General features: G+C 41.3%; 1 protein-coding gene across 7 annotated transcripts in view; it reads left to right on the top strand.

Annotated features, from left to right (window-relative positions):
• LOC142470678 (volume-regulated anion channel subunit LRRC8C-like) overlaps positions 1 to 13,205 on the top strand; it is a 55,932-nt gene that overhangs the window by 19,557 nt on the left and 23,170 nt on the right. For 2 of the 7 annotated variants that reach the window (XM_075577298.1, XM_075577296.1), the window contains exon 2: positions 1,222 to 1,319. The exons of the other annotated variants lie outside the window; for them this stretch is intronic. The gene's annotated coding sequence lies outside the window, so the exon portion shown is untranslated. The remainder of the gene's footprint in view (positions 1 to 1,221; positions 1,320 to 13,205) is intronic. 7 annotated transcript variants of the gene reach the window in all.

Raw genomic sequence — 13,205 nt, 5'->3', positions numbered from 1 at the left:
TGATGTTCAAAAAAAGCACGTCCGTTAAAAAGTGAGGCCGGGGACGTGATTCACTAAGGCATTGAGCCCATTTTTTAACGTACGTGCTCAAAACACCCACAGCGTACGTGTTGCTTTTTTCCCCCCTGCTAGCGTTCTTAAACTTCACATACGCTAGCTGATAGAAAAAAAAGCCGCATGTAACATTTGCATGGAGATTTGCCATCTCCATGCAGGCTGTTACAGGCGATCGTACACTAATTAAAATCATTTTAATAGTGTACATGAGCAGGGGGTCTCCGGAGCTGAACCGCATTGGTTTCAGGTCCGAGGACACCCTACTTCAGGAGATACAGGCCCCGTTATGGGGTGCCGGTATCCACTGCAGAATTTAAATGTCCCGGTCACGTGACGCGTAAGCTTGAAACTGCAGGGGATACTGGCACCCCATAAAGGTGCCTGTATCTCGGGAAGCAGGGGGTACCCGGACATAAAACCAACGCGGGTCAGCTCCGGAGACCCTCTGTACATCTACACTATGAAACACATGTATATTAAAAAAAGATTTAACAAACATCAATACACGAACCCACCCACCCCCTCCTCCGCCCAAACCCATACAGTACAGTAATGTGCAAAATAACTATTATCCAGATATGGATAATAGATTATTTGCCCATTATTAAACACTGCATTAGTATACCTAAATAAAGTAAATTAAAACAGTAGCCACCTAATCCAATGAATACAAGCAATAACAACACCAACAATGAATTAATTAAACCATTAACCAATGAAACCAATTAATTCCTAAACCAACTCAAAATGAATAGTAACACTAACTAATTAAACCAATGAATTACTACAACAATAATGAATGTAAACATTAAAAGACAAAGAAATAAATTCAAACAATATCTGAAATAACCATAAAACGCATTAGCTAACATAATACAACATTAACTACAAACGAACACAAATCGCAAACATTTTATTAGCATTAAGCAGAAAAAAAACAATCACATCCACATAAGAAATTGAAATGAAAACAACCAACAGCACTACCAAGCCACAAATGCCCCCCAAATATTGTCATAATAATGTATTCATCTCTACCCTAAAGTGGTACAGATTAATATATTATCAGTCAATGTGCCTCCCCCAAAAATCAACAAATACATCCAATGAAAAATCCTGTAAAAAGAGACATTTACAAACATTCAATATATTACTTGCCATTAGAAGCGGTGGCCCTCCGACTCCCGGGGTAACAGGAAGCTCACGTACCTTGAAGGCCTCCAACAGCATCCGATGCCATCCGCCATGAAGATCCGGATCAGGTACCCAATCTTCTTTTTTCTTTCTTTAATCACCTACTTCTATCTTCATCTGTCATTATTTCTTGATCTTCTTTATCTTCTATCTTCATCTGTCAATCCAAAAAACCCCATGGTAAATCCCAACCGTTGTTGTCTCGTCGTCTTCTTGGGCTCAAATGAGGCGTCACGGCCTTAAATAGGGCTTATGATGTCACATTTAGCCTGAAAATGGTTAACAGCCACCTGATTGGCTGTTAAAACCATGTTCTGACTTTAATTTTTTTTTTTACATGATGTTACTTAAAGGGACTGATGCCAGCCAATCTGAATAGCTGTGCTTCATTTGCCTTTAAGATGATGTCACGAAGCAGGCGTCACATGGTATTTCAGCCAATCAGATCGTGGGAACCAATTCCACACTCTGATTGGCTGAAATACCATGTGACGCCGGCCATCTTGGATTTAGTGAAGTCATCTTTTTTTTTTTAACGGAATTTTTTTTTTATTGAGTTTTACTGATATATAGTACAACATAACATGACATATAATTTGTTGTATAACTGCAAGAGATTTACACTTAAGACACAAGTTGGGTGGGTCCGCCGGCTTTTCGAGCCCTAATTGGCCGGGCGACTCACATTAAACTAGTAAATTAACTGAACAATCTTGTGAATGGTATAAATAATAAGGTAATAAACCAATATTGGTAATCATTAATAATATATCATAGAACACACACAAAAAAAAGGGGGGAGGAGGGGGGTGGAAAGGAGGTGGGGGGGTATGTTAGGTAAGGTCTGTGGTGCTTCTCTTTGTTCTTCTCATGCTGCGGTCGAGACTGCGTATCAGAATTATAAGGAATGTAACAAAAATTGCAAAAGGGCAATGAAATTAGCAAAAATGGATAATGAAGAAAGGATTGCAATAGAAAGTAAGGTCAACCCTAAAAAATTCTTTAAGTACCTTAATAACAAAAAAATGAGAAAAGAAAATATAGGACCCTTTCAGGGTGAAATGGGTAGGCAGATTATTGGAGATAAGGAAAAAACTGAGGTATTAAACAAATTCTTTTCCTCTGTGTTTACAAGGGAAGAATCAAGTTCAATAGTAGTGCCGCAGGAGGAAGCCACAACCTCCATATTAATGAACAATTGGTTAACTGAGGAAGAAGTTCATAAGCGCCTGGCCCCGATGGCATACATCCAAGAGTTCTCAAGGAGTTAAGCTCAGTAATAGCAAAACCATTATATTTAATATTCAAGGACTCCATTTCCACAGGCTCAGTACCACAAGATTGGTGTAAAGCAGATGTGCCTATATTTAAAAAGGGAGCTAGATCACAACCGGGAAATTACAGACCTGTAAGCCTGACTTCAATAGTAGGGAAACTACTTGAAGGTTTAATACGGGATAATATTCAGGAATACATAATGGAAAACAAAATTATTAGTAATAGTCAGCATGGATTTATGAAGGATAGATCTTGCCAAACTAACCTTATTTGTTTCTTTGAGGAGGTAAGTAGGAATTTAGACCAGGGTCATGCAGTTGATGTGGTCTACTTAGATTTTGCAAAGATATTACTACCTACTAGGCCCGGAGCGAACATAGAATTGTTCCATAAGGGGGTCATCATGGTATGTTTTGTCGTGAGGGAATGTCTCAGCTTATTTGCCTCCCAGATTGATAGTGAGTTGGTCATCGGGGAGAGCGGTGTGGCAGCGAATTTTTGTGCTGTTTTGGGCAACCAAATCAGGCTGCGAAGTTCCAATGGGGAACAGGCAGTGTTTTCAAGCTCCACCCAGCGTTTCGAATTTGGGTTGGATTGCCATTGAACAATTTGGCTTAATTGTGCCGCTTTGTAGTATGATAACAGACAGGGCACTGCTAGTCTGCCCGCCAATACAGGTCTTTTCATATTCAGTTTATTAACTCTCGTTTTTTTTCCCCCCCATATAAAATTAGATATCTCAGATTGAAGTGAGAGTAAATCCTTCATTTTGAGTGGTACGGGCAGCGTTTGGAAGAGCTAGAGGATACGGGGGAGTAGATTCATTTTAACGCTATATATCCTACCTATCCAGGAAATTCTCTGAGAGGTCCATCTATGTAAATCAGATTTTAGAGTCGGAATCAAATTGGAGTAATTTGCTTTATAGATGCCTATGGTGTCTTTAGTGATGTGGACTCCCAGATATTTGATACATTTCTTTTGCCAATTAAATTTGAAGTTCAGTTGTAATAGTTTCTCAGTATGTCTAGGGAGATTGATGCTAAAAGCTTCAGATTTAGACTGGTTTATTTTGAACACTGAGATCCTCGAGAATCTGTCTAATAGGTCAAATAGATTTGGTAAGGAGGTGAGGGGTTTTGTAACAATCAAGAGGATATCATCTGCGTACAGGGCCACTTTATGAGATTGTGAGTACGCGTTCAACCCCGAGATGTCTGGGTTGCCACTGATTTGTGCCGCCAGTGGTTCGATACATAGGGCGAATAAGAGAGGAGATAGTGGGCAACCCTGTCTCGTGCCACTCTTTATTTGAAATGGCAGTGAGCGGTAGCCCTGATGTATGACCCTGGCAGTAGGGCCCGAGTAAAGCGCGAGAATCGCCTCACTCATCTGATCCCCAAAGCCAAATGACGCAAGCGTTTCCTTCAGGTAAGGCCAGTCTATCCTATCAAAAGCTTTTTCTGCATCCAGACTTAACAACATACTTTGAGTCTTTGTTTTATTAGCCAATTCTATCAGATCAATAAATCGTCGGGTATTATCCGCTGCGTGCCTCCCCTTAATAAATCCGACTTGATCTGGTTGTATAAGTCTGGGTAGGATATGACAGAGTCTATTGGCCAGTAATTTGGCGTATAATTTAATATCTGTATTACTTAATGAAATTGGCCTGTAACTTTTGCAATCCAGCGGATCCTTACCAGGCTTATGAATTAGGGATATAGACGCCTGCAACATCTCTCTGGGGTTGGGAGCTCCCGCTAAAATTGCGTTAAACACTTGGAGCAGCCTCGGGGCGAGCAGTTTGACAAATTTCTTGTAATATAGCCCCGAAAAGCCATCTGGCCCAGGGGGCTTTGATGGTTTCAGTTCTTTAATAGCCTGTGAAAGTTCCTCAATAGAGAAGTCTGCACACAGGGCCTCTCTGTCTGTATCTGTCAATCTCACTAGGCTTGAGCTGGCTAGGAAATCTCGCAATGCCCCGCTCGTTTTGGGATTATGTGCCACCTTCTCCCCATTATATAAAGATTCATAGAAAGAACCAAATTCCTCTACGATTTTCATCGGGTTGGCTGTGGTGGTCCCGGATTTTAAGCGTATGGCTGGGATGTTATATTTAGACTGCCTGTCTCGTAGCATATATAGAAAAACAGGACTTCCGTCCAAAAAGGTGCAACAGATATATGAACAGGTATATTATATAACAGGTCCAATATGTCACGGATACATATTCTTTGCTTGAATTATTAGTGAGGACAAACTGCTTCTTGAGGATATATATCCAAGTCAACCTTATAGACTGTTCATGAGTATGTGACTGCCTATATGGCTTCCAATAGTGGGATTTATAGGGTATTAGGGGAACATAGCGCCATAGGCTGAAAGTTCCCTGTTCTCCTACCACACTAAGGTAAGTCACAGAACAGAGATGGTGACAATATCAGAGAGCAGTAGGTATATCAAAGTCCACTCACTTTTTTGATTGTAGAGTAGTGTTGATCAGCAGGGGATCCATGCAGGCGTGCCTCCAACTTGATTGCAGAACAGGAAGGAAAAAAGCCTCTAGAGAGGAATGTGGAGCACAGCACAAGGACGGACAGCAGGACCAGCATATCAAGGGTTAACTAATTTATTGGTATAGGGGGGGACACCATAAAACTGTAAAATCACCACTCTGACGCGTTTCGGGCTATGCCCTTTGTCAAAGAGTATGCCCCAGACTTAACAAACACATATTTATACATTATTTAATTACCTTAATCGCGTGTACCTGTGTTGATGACGTCAGCAGTCCCGGTGAAACTCTCGTGAGATCCTACTCATGAGCAGGGCTCTGAGAGACTAATCACCAAGATGCATTGCGCCATCGTATAGGGAAAACGCTACATAGTGGACAAACAACAAACAACTAACAAATATCGAGTGCCATCCTTCATCTAGACCGGAAGTGACGTCGCGGGACCTAATCTCGCATCTCACGAGACATCCAGACTCACTGGTGCCTCAGAGAAACAGGAGCAGGCACAACAGCGCTCTCCATGGTGGAGATGAAGGGACATTACAAGCTATATATATGTAAATAAGCCAGCAGCTATGCTTCGCAGTGAATAATTAATATAGTAAATATTACAACAAGTACAATGCAATAGTGAAAGTCATGAAACCTTTGTATGTATAATAAGTTTAAAATAAACAATAGATGCTGACAGGACTTATATATAAGCTATCTCAAACACTAATTGTTCGAATTAAATAAAAAAGGATAAAAATAAGAACATGGGGGAACATTAAACATTTATTATACATTTATTTAATATTTATTAATCGTGTGTGACATATATTCTCACTGTATATCTATATGGAAAAAGATAATTAACCATTTACCCAACGACAATTTTATGTTAATCAATACTATTATTATGACAATGTTTTAGATCTAGGAGACCTGATAATGGAAGGGCCTTTGATAGTGCATCTATTAATACTATCAAATACAATCGCAGATATCTATAGACCGCACTTTTTCATGAGAAATTGAAAGACATTAAGGTACAACTATGGTCAGCGAGGGATGAACAACATGACTATTAGGATAAGAAATGTTTCAATTCCCAGCCTGTGTTCATTCCTCGCGGAGCCATAGATCCCAATGTGTGTATCCAGAACATTTCTCTGCGATTAAGGATATTTTCTTTGTTTCCACCTCTAGTTTGTGTTTTAATAGTTTCTAATGCAGAAAACGAAAAATTGCTAATCTTACCAGAGGGGCATGCAGAGAAATGTCTGGAAACGGGATATTTATCGTCTTTTTGTTTAATGGATCGCAAATGCTCAGATATTCTCTGTTTTAGAGGACGTATCGTCCTTCCTATATATTTGCTGCCACAGCCGCATTGCAACATGTAGATAACAAAGTTGGAATTACACGTGATCAAGGATTGAATTTTTAACTTTTTCTTAGTGTACACATTTTTTACATTGTTAAGGGGAGTAGCGTATCTGCACATATTGCAGTTTCCGCATTTCTTAAATCCTTTAATTTTAGACGCAACATTGATCTTTTCCCTGGTTTGTAAAAGGCTTGGTGATAAATAGTGTCCTAGAGTCTTCGCTCTTCTGTAGACAAATTTAGGTGGTGTGTCCACATGGTTTTTCAATTGTTCATCAAGCCTAAGTACATCCCAGTATTTCAGGATAATGTTGCGAATTTGTCTAGATTATCTACTGTAAGTAGATATGAATAGAGGTGTGGAATCTTTGGTGAATACCTTATTCCTTTTCTTATTTGATTTTAACAAAACCTTTCGGTCCATTTGTAAAGCATTAATGTATGCGCAGTCTATGTTAGACTTATTGTAACCTCTTAGAAGGAATCTATTCTTTAGATCAGCAGATCTATCAATGAAGGTTTGTTCGGTCGAACATATTCTGCGCAAGCATAAAAATTGTGCTTTAGGTATTCCATTTATTAAAGCGTTTGGGTGTGCACTCTTAGCCTGGAGAAAAGAATTGCGGGAGTTGATCTTACGATGTAAATCAGTTTGGACATTACCATTCATATCGACATAGAAACAGACATCAAGATAGTTTATACGATGTCTGTTTGATTCAAATGTAAATTTAAGATTGTATATATTTTTGTTCAGGTAGTCAATAAACAAAACCAAATCTATATTGCTACCTTTCCAAATTAGAATCAAGTCGTCGATGTAGCGACGATAGAATATTATATTTGTACGATATGGATTGTTGTCACCAAAAATAAATAAAGTCTCCCAAAGGCCCATAAAAAGGTTTGCATAAGATGGGGCAAAAGAAGTGCCCATAGCCGTGCCCCGTGTCTGTAGAAAATATGTGCTATCAAAGAGGAAATAATTGTGATGTAAAAGGAACGTAATAGCTTCCATAATGAAAATGATTTGTGCTGGTGAGAGTGAGGATTTATCTAAGAAATATTGTGTGGCTTGAATCCCTTGTGCGTGACAAATACTAGTATAGAGTGACGTAACATCTAAAGTCACCCATGTGTAGTGAGTACACCAAATAAATGTAGAGAGTGTTAATCAAATCTGTAGAGTCCCTTAGACAAGATGGGAGTTGGTGCACAAGTGGTTGTAAAAAAGAGTCCACGTACCTAGATAAACCATGTCCCAAAGATCCAATGCTAGAAACAATCGGTCTACCAGGTGGATTAGTAAGAGATTTGTGGATCTTTGGGAGATGGTGAAAGATAGGTACGATAGGATGTGAGATGTTAAGAAAGGAGAATTCGCTGTCATTCAAGACCCGCAATTCCCTCCCCAGGTCAATAAGAGTGAGGTATTCTACAAGATATTGTTTAGTGGGATTGGATCCCAACTTCTGGTATGAATTTTGATCGCCCAATTGACGTAGGGCTTCTAGAACGTATTTTTCCACATGCTGCACGACTATGGCACCACCTTTGTCGGCTCTCTTAATAATTAAGTCTTTATTCCGTTTCAGATTTTGTAGCTCAGTTTGTTCTTTCTTAGTTAAATTATTAGAACCTTCTGAGGAACAGGTGTAACCCCTCGCCAAAATCTGCAGATCCCTCTCTACTAGCCGTTCAAAGCTTTGTAGGTAGGGTCCTTTGTTATAGGTGGGATAGAATATAGATTTATTTCTAAAGGAAGAGTGTTGAGTACCCGCCAGAAATAGTGAGGCATCTGTCTCATCATAGTTAGCAGAGGAGTGTGTCACCTACTCCTGCAGAAGGTCATCTAGGTCTTGTAGGGCAGTCTGTTCTGAAAAGGAAGAAAGACTCATGGACGGATTAGCATCATCAAAAGAAACATCTTGTAAAACATTTGTATCAATAGAAGGTGAATCAGTAAGCTTATTACTAAAGAATTTTTTGAGGGACAATTTCCTCATAAATCTTTGTAGATCTATGGTAGTTTCGAACAGTTCAAAATCGTCACTGGGGACAAAATGTAATCCTCTATTGAGGAGTGTTAAAGCATCATCTGATAATGGGATGCCTGAGATATTTATAACAATATTATTTACAGGATCTAGCGAGTCTTTTTCCTTTTGGACGGTACCCCGTCTTATCTTCGATCGTCTAGTCCTTTTTCCCCGTTTTTTGACTCATAATCTTCTTCATTGGTTGACGAATGTGTATAATTTTTCTTTGATCTTTGTTCTCTAGGCCTAACTATCTCGTCTCCTGAAGATTCCCCCTTCTCACTGTTGTCTCTACGTGAGAAAGAAACGGTCTGGTATCTGCTATCATTATCTGAAAAATCAGAGATACTTGAAATGTCTTGATGTCGATTTTTCAAAATAGATTTGGATGGACCATACCTGTATGTGTTCACTTGTCCCCCTTTTTTGTGTTGATTGGCCTTTAGGGGACTTTTGACTTTGGCGAAAAAAAATTTTGGGCATAGATGGCCTTTGCCAGACATATATCTGATTTTTTTCATAGTCACTACGGTCTCGGTTAAACTTCATCTGTTTCTTCAAAATCAGGTCCTTCTCTAGATCATTCACGTTTTTAGTCATTTTTTTATCAAGATCAGAGAAACCTTCCTCATCCTGGAATTTATCTATGTTGGACTCAAGGTTCTTAATGGTCACCTGTAGGGATTCTTTTTGTCAAAGAGTATGTTCCCCCATGTTCTTATTTTTATCCTTTTTTATTTAATTCGAACAATTAGTGTTTGAGATAGCTTATATATAAGTCCTGTCAGCATCTATTGTTTATTTTAAACTTATTATACATAAAAAGGTTTCATGACTTTCACTATTGCATTGTACTTGTTGTAATATTTACTATATTAATTATTCACTGCGAAGCATAGCTGCTGGCTTATTTACATATATATAGCTTGTAATGTCCCTTCATCTCCACCATGGAGGAGAGCGCTGTTGTGCCTGCTCCTGTTTCTCTGAGGCACCAGTGAGTATGGATGCCTCGCGAGACGCGAGATTAGGTCCCGCGACGTCACTTCCGTTCTAGATGAAGGATGGCACTCGATATTTGTTAGTTGTTTGTTGTTTGTTGTTTGTCCACTATGTAGCGTTTTCTCTATACGATGGCGCAATGCATCTTGGTGATTAGTCTCTCAGAGCCCTGCTCATGAGTAGGATCTCGCGAGAGTTTCACCGGGACTGCTGACGTCATCGACACAGGTACACGCGATTAAGGTAATTAAATAATGTATAAATATGTGTTTGTTAAGTCTGGGGCATACTCTTTGACAAAGGGCATAGCCCGAAATGCATCAGAGTGGTGATTGTCCGGTTTTATGGTGTGTCCCCCTATACCAATAAATTAGTTAACCCTTGATATGCTGGTCCTGCTGTCCGTCCTTGTGCTGTGCTCCACATTCCTCTCTAGAGGCTTTTTTCCTTCCTGTCTCGTAGCATACGTGCCAGCATTGTGTCCGGTCTGTTTGCCTTTTCGTAAAATTTCCTCTTAGACCAACTCAGTTAATTATCAGCTCTGGAAGTCAATTGGAGATTTAATTCAATTTTGGTGTCTTTTATGTTTTGTAGGGATTGAGGGTCTGGGCTATTTTTGTGTTTTAAGGAGAGGGAATGCAATTTAGATTGGAGCGAGATAATTTTGGCATCTCTCGCTCTCTTTTTCTTTTGGCTGTGATATTAATTAGTGTGCTGTGCAGTGTTGCTTTATGTGCCTCCCATAATACTAGGTGGGAATTGACCGAGCCTAGATTAATATGGAAAAATTGTTTTATTTCATTACCAATAGCCGCACATATTGAAGGGATTTTTAGGATTGATTCATTAAGTTTCCAGTTCGCTCCAGGTCTAACAGCCTGAATATTGTTGCACCTGAGCTCTATCGGTGCGTGGTCTGACCATGAAATATCATGGATCTCGGCCCGGGAGACCATCGGAACCAGTTGACATGAGACAAAAAAGTAATCGATTCTGCTGTATGAGCCATGTGGATGGGAGTAGAACGTGTAGTCTCTATCTGCCGGGTGCAACTCTCTCCAAATGTCAGTTAATTGATTGGCTTTGAGGCCTCTGTGAAGCGAGATCCCAACTCCTTTGTTATCTACGCCTGTCCCTCCTGATCTGTCCATATGTGGTTGCATGACCATATTGATATCTCCCGCGAGCACGACACTCCCCCTAGCTGTGTAGTTTCAAATCTTAAAGAAATGATCGAAGAAGGATGCGTCCTGCTTGCAGGGAGGATATACAGAGGCCAGAGTGATATATTTGCCTCGGATTGTGCCAGTGATAATTATATACCGACCATCCGTATCCCGTTTGGTTGACTGCCAGATAAATGGAGTCTGATTTCTAAATAATATGGCCACCCCCCCATTTTTTAACGGAGGCTGAGGACAAGTAAACCTGAAAAAAATCTCTGTCCAGGAATTTAGGGGTATTTTTCCTACTGAAGTGTGTCTCTTGTAATAGTAAGATATCTGCTTGTTTTCTTTTATAATCTGAGAAAGCTATCTTTCGTTTGGTTGGGTTATTAAAGCCCTTGACATTGTGGGATATTAGTGTTAACGCCATGATATAGTGTTTGTATGTAGTAGCAGCTTAACGTTCATCCACCCACCAGAGTCGTCTTCTTTCGAACCGAGGAATACCGTGTCTAAGATATGTCCCTGATCGGTAACACCCCTGTCGCACCTGAATTGATACTTCCTTCTGTGTGGGGGGGGAGGGGGATGGGGGGGAGGGCAGAGGGAACAGGGAGGTAAGACAAAACACAAGAGAATACATAAGGAAGAAAACTTATATTAAACAAAAGAAACAGATCAAGTATAAAATCACAAAAAAAATGGGAAAACAAGAGCCCGACTCGGGAGCCCCCGAGTGTGGCTCTTCCGCCCAAGGGAGTGGGCCACTGTCCCAGCATTCTTTTCCTGCTGGGACATGCCCTCCCTGGGACTTGTCAGCGATCCTTTGTTTTTAGAGACCGAAACAGAGAACACCTGCGCGCCGACATGGGTAATCCCACCGGCGCCGTTCCGTATGTAGTCACAACAGTGGGTTTTCTGAACAGCTCGTCACTGGGAACTATAACGAGATCTATATAGAGTCAACATTGGTAAACTTTCCCCTATTGTCTAAGTGCATCCTTTGGGGACAACAGTACAAACAGTATACACAATCTAAACAGTATGAACAATTGACAGAAGCGAAGATAACTAACTTTAACCTGGAGGAGAACCTATATGTACCTGACACTATGCTTATGAATGCCCTTTACGTTATATATTACCCTCTGTACGCTGGTGAAAGTGAACTATATGTGATTACACATTCGCAGGGCCTATTATGTGCATTGCGGGGAAGGAGATATGTTTTACTTCTAAAATTTCTAATATTTCTAACTATAATAAATCTATTGCTACTAGTGGGTCTCTGAGGTTTGTGTGGTAGAAGGGTGGGGGTAATAATTTTAATGCCGCTGATCTTGGAGTGGATTGCCTAGGGCTAGTTTTCTCAATCTACCCTTGCCTCCATCCCCCCACCCCTGTATCTCTTCTCCTTCCTTCCCCTCTCCCTTTCACTCCCCCTATCCCTACCTCCTCCCCCCCCCTTTCCCCTCCTCTTTGACTGGGGCCTGTTAGGTGACAGTAGGGGCCTTGAAAAGGCAGATTCGACCCTCATATATTATGGGAGGGGCGCCGCCGCTCTTGGACCATGCCCGCGGGTTATGTCCCTTTCGCCTGCCACTGTGTCCCCTTATGGGCCTAAGGCTGCGTTTGTCCTCCGGGATAGGGCTCCATCTGACACATCTCCCTGCGCCATCCGGTGATGTGACGTCATTTGCTGGCGCTGCTGCCACAAATGCCAGTGTCCAGATCTCACGAGATATTGGCGCTTTTTAATGACGTCATCCAGACAGCCCGAGAAAGTCAGAGGAACTCCCGCCTGCCGTGAGGAAGGAGCAAGGTAAGATGGGCGCCGGTCCAAAAACACATGCGGGTCGTAGGTAAAGTTATTGGACTATCCGTCCGCTGCTAGTGCTCAGAGTGGGATCAAACGTCGTTCTTTTTTGCTCCGGACGGTTGGTTCTCATTTCAGGTAATATTGTCCATTTCACTGAGAGGCTGGTATTTCGTGGGATCTCTTTAAGGGGAGCTGGCAGCTACCTCTGTAGAGCGGACCTCTGCATGGACGGTTCCTACTTTGCTCCACGTGGGAGCCGGGCCGCCATCTTTGGCTGCCGTCAGTCTAGGAGGGCTTAGAGAGGGCTCCGAAACACCCACACGCTTAAGGAAATCCTCGCCGTCATCCACGTTCTTGAGGGTGTGAGCTACCCCATTTTTTAAAACCAGTAGAGCGCAGGGGAACAGCCAACGATAACGCACATCCTGGTCTCTTAGGATTCTTGTAACGTGGGCTAGAGCTCGCCTTTTAGCCAGGGTAGCAGGGGACAGGTCCTGAAAAACCTGGAATTTAATCTGTTTGAACTCCATGACTTTGGTTTCCCTAGAGATTCTGCAAGTTTCCTCTTTGACACTGTAGTGATGGAAGCGGATCACTATATCTCTGGGGGTCTCCTTTTTGGGGCCTCCCTCGCAGAGGCCGATGACATCTATCTAGTATGAGATCCCCTCCAGTCTTGTCTGGGAATAGATGTTCCAGCCAGCTTGTTGTGAATTCTTCGGGATCTGTGTTAGATTCGGGAACCCCCCGCAACCTAA

Source organism: Ascaphus truei, chromosome 20, assembly GCF_040206685.1.
Source record: "Ascaphus truei isolate aAscTru1 chromosome 20, aAscTru1.hap1, whole genome shotgun sequence".
NCBI lineage: Eukaryota > Metazoa > Chordata > Amphibia > Anura > Ascaphidae > Ascaphus > Ascaphus truei.
The sequence above is the reverse complement of the archived record's forward strand: the minus strand, read 5'-3'. Positions and strand labels throughout refer to the sequence as shown.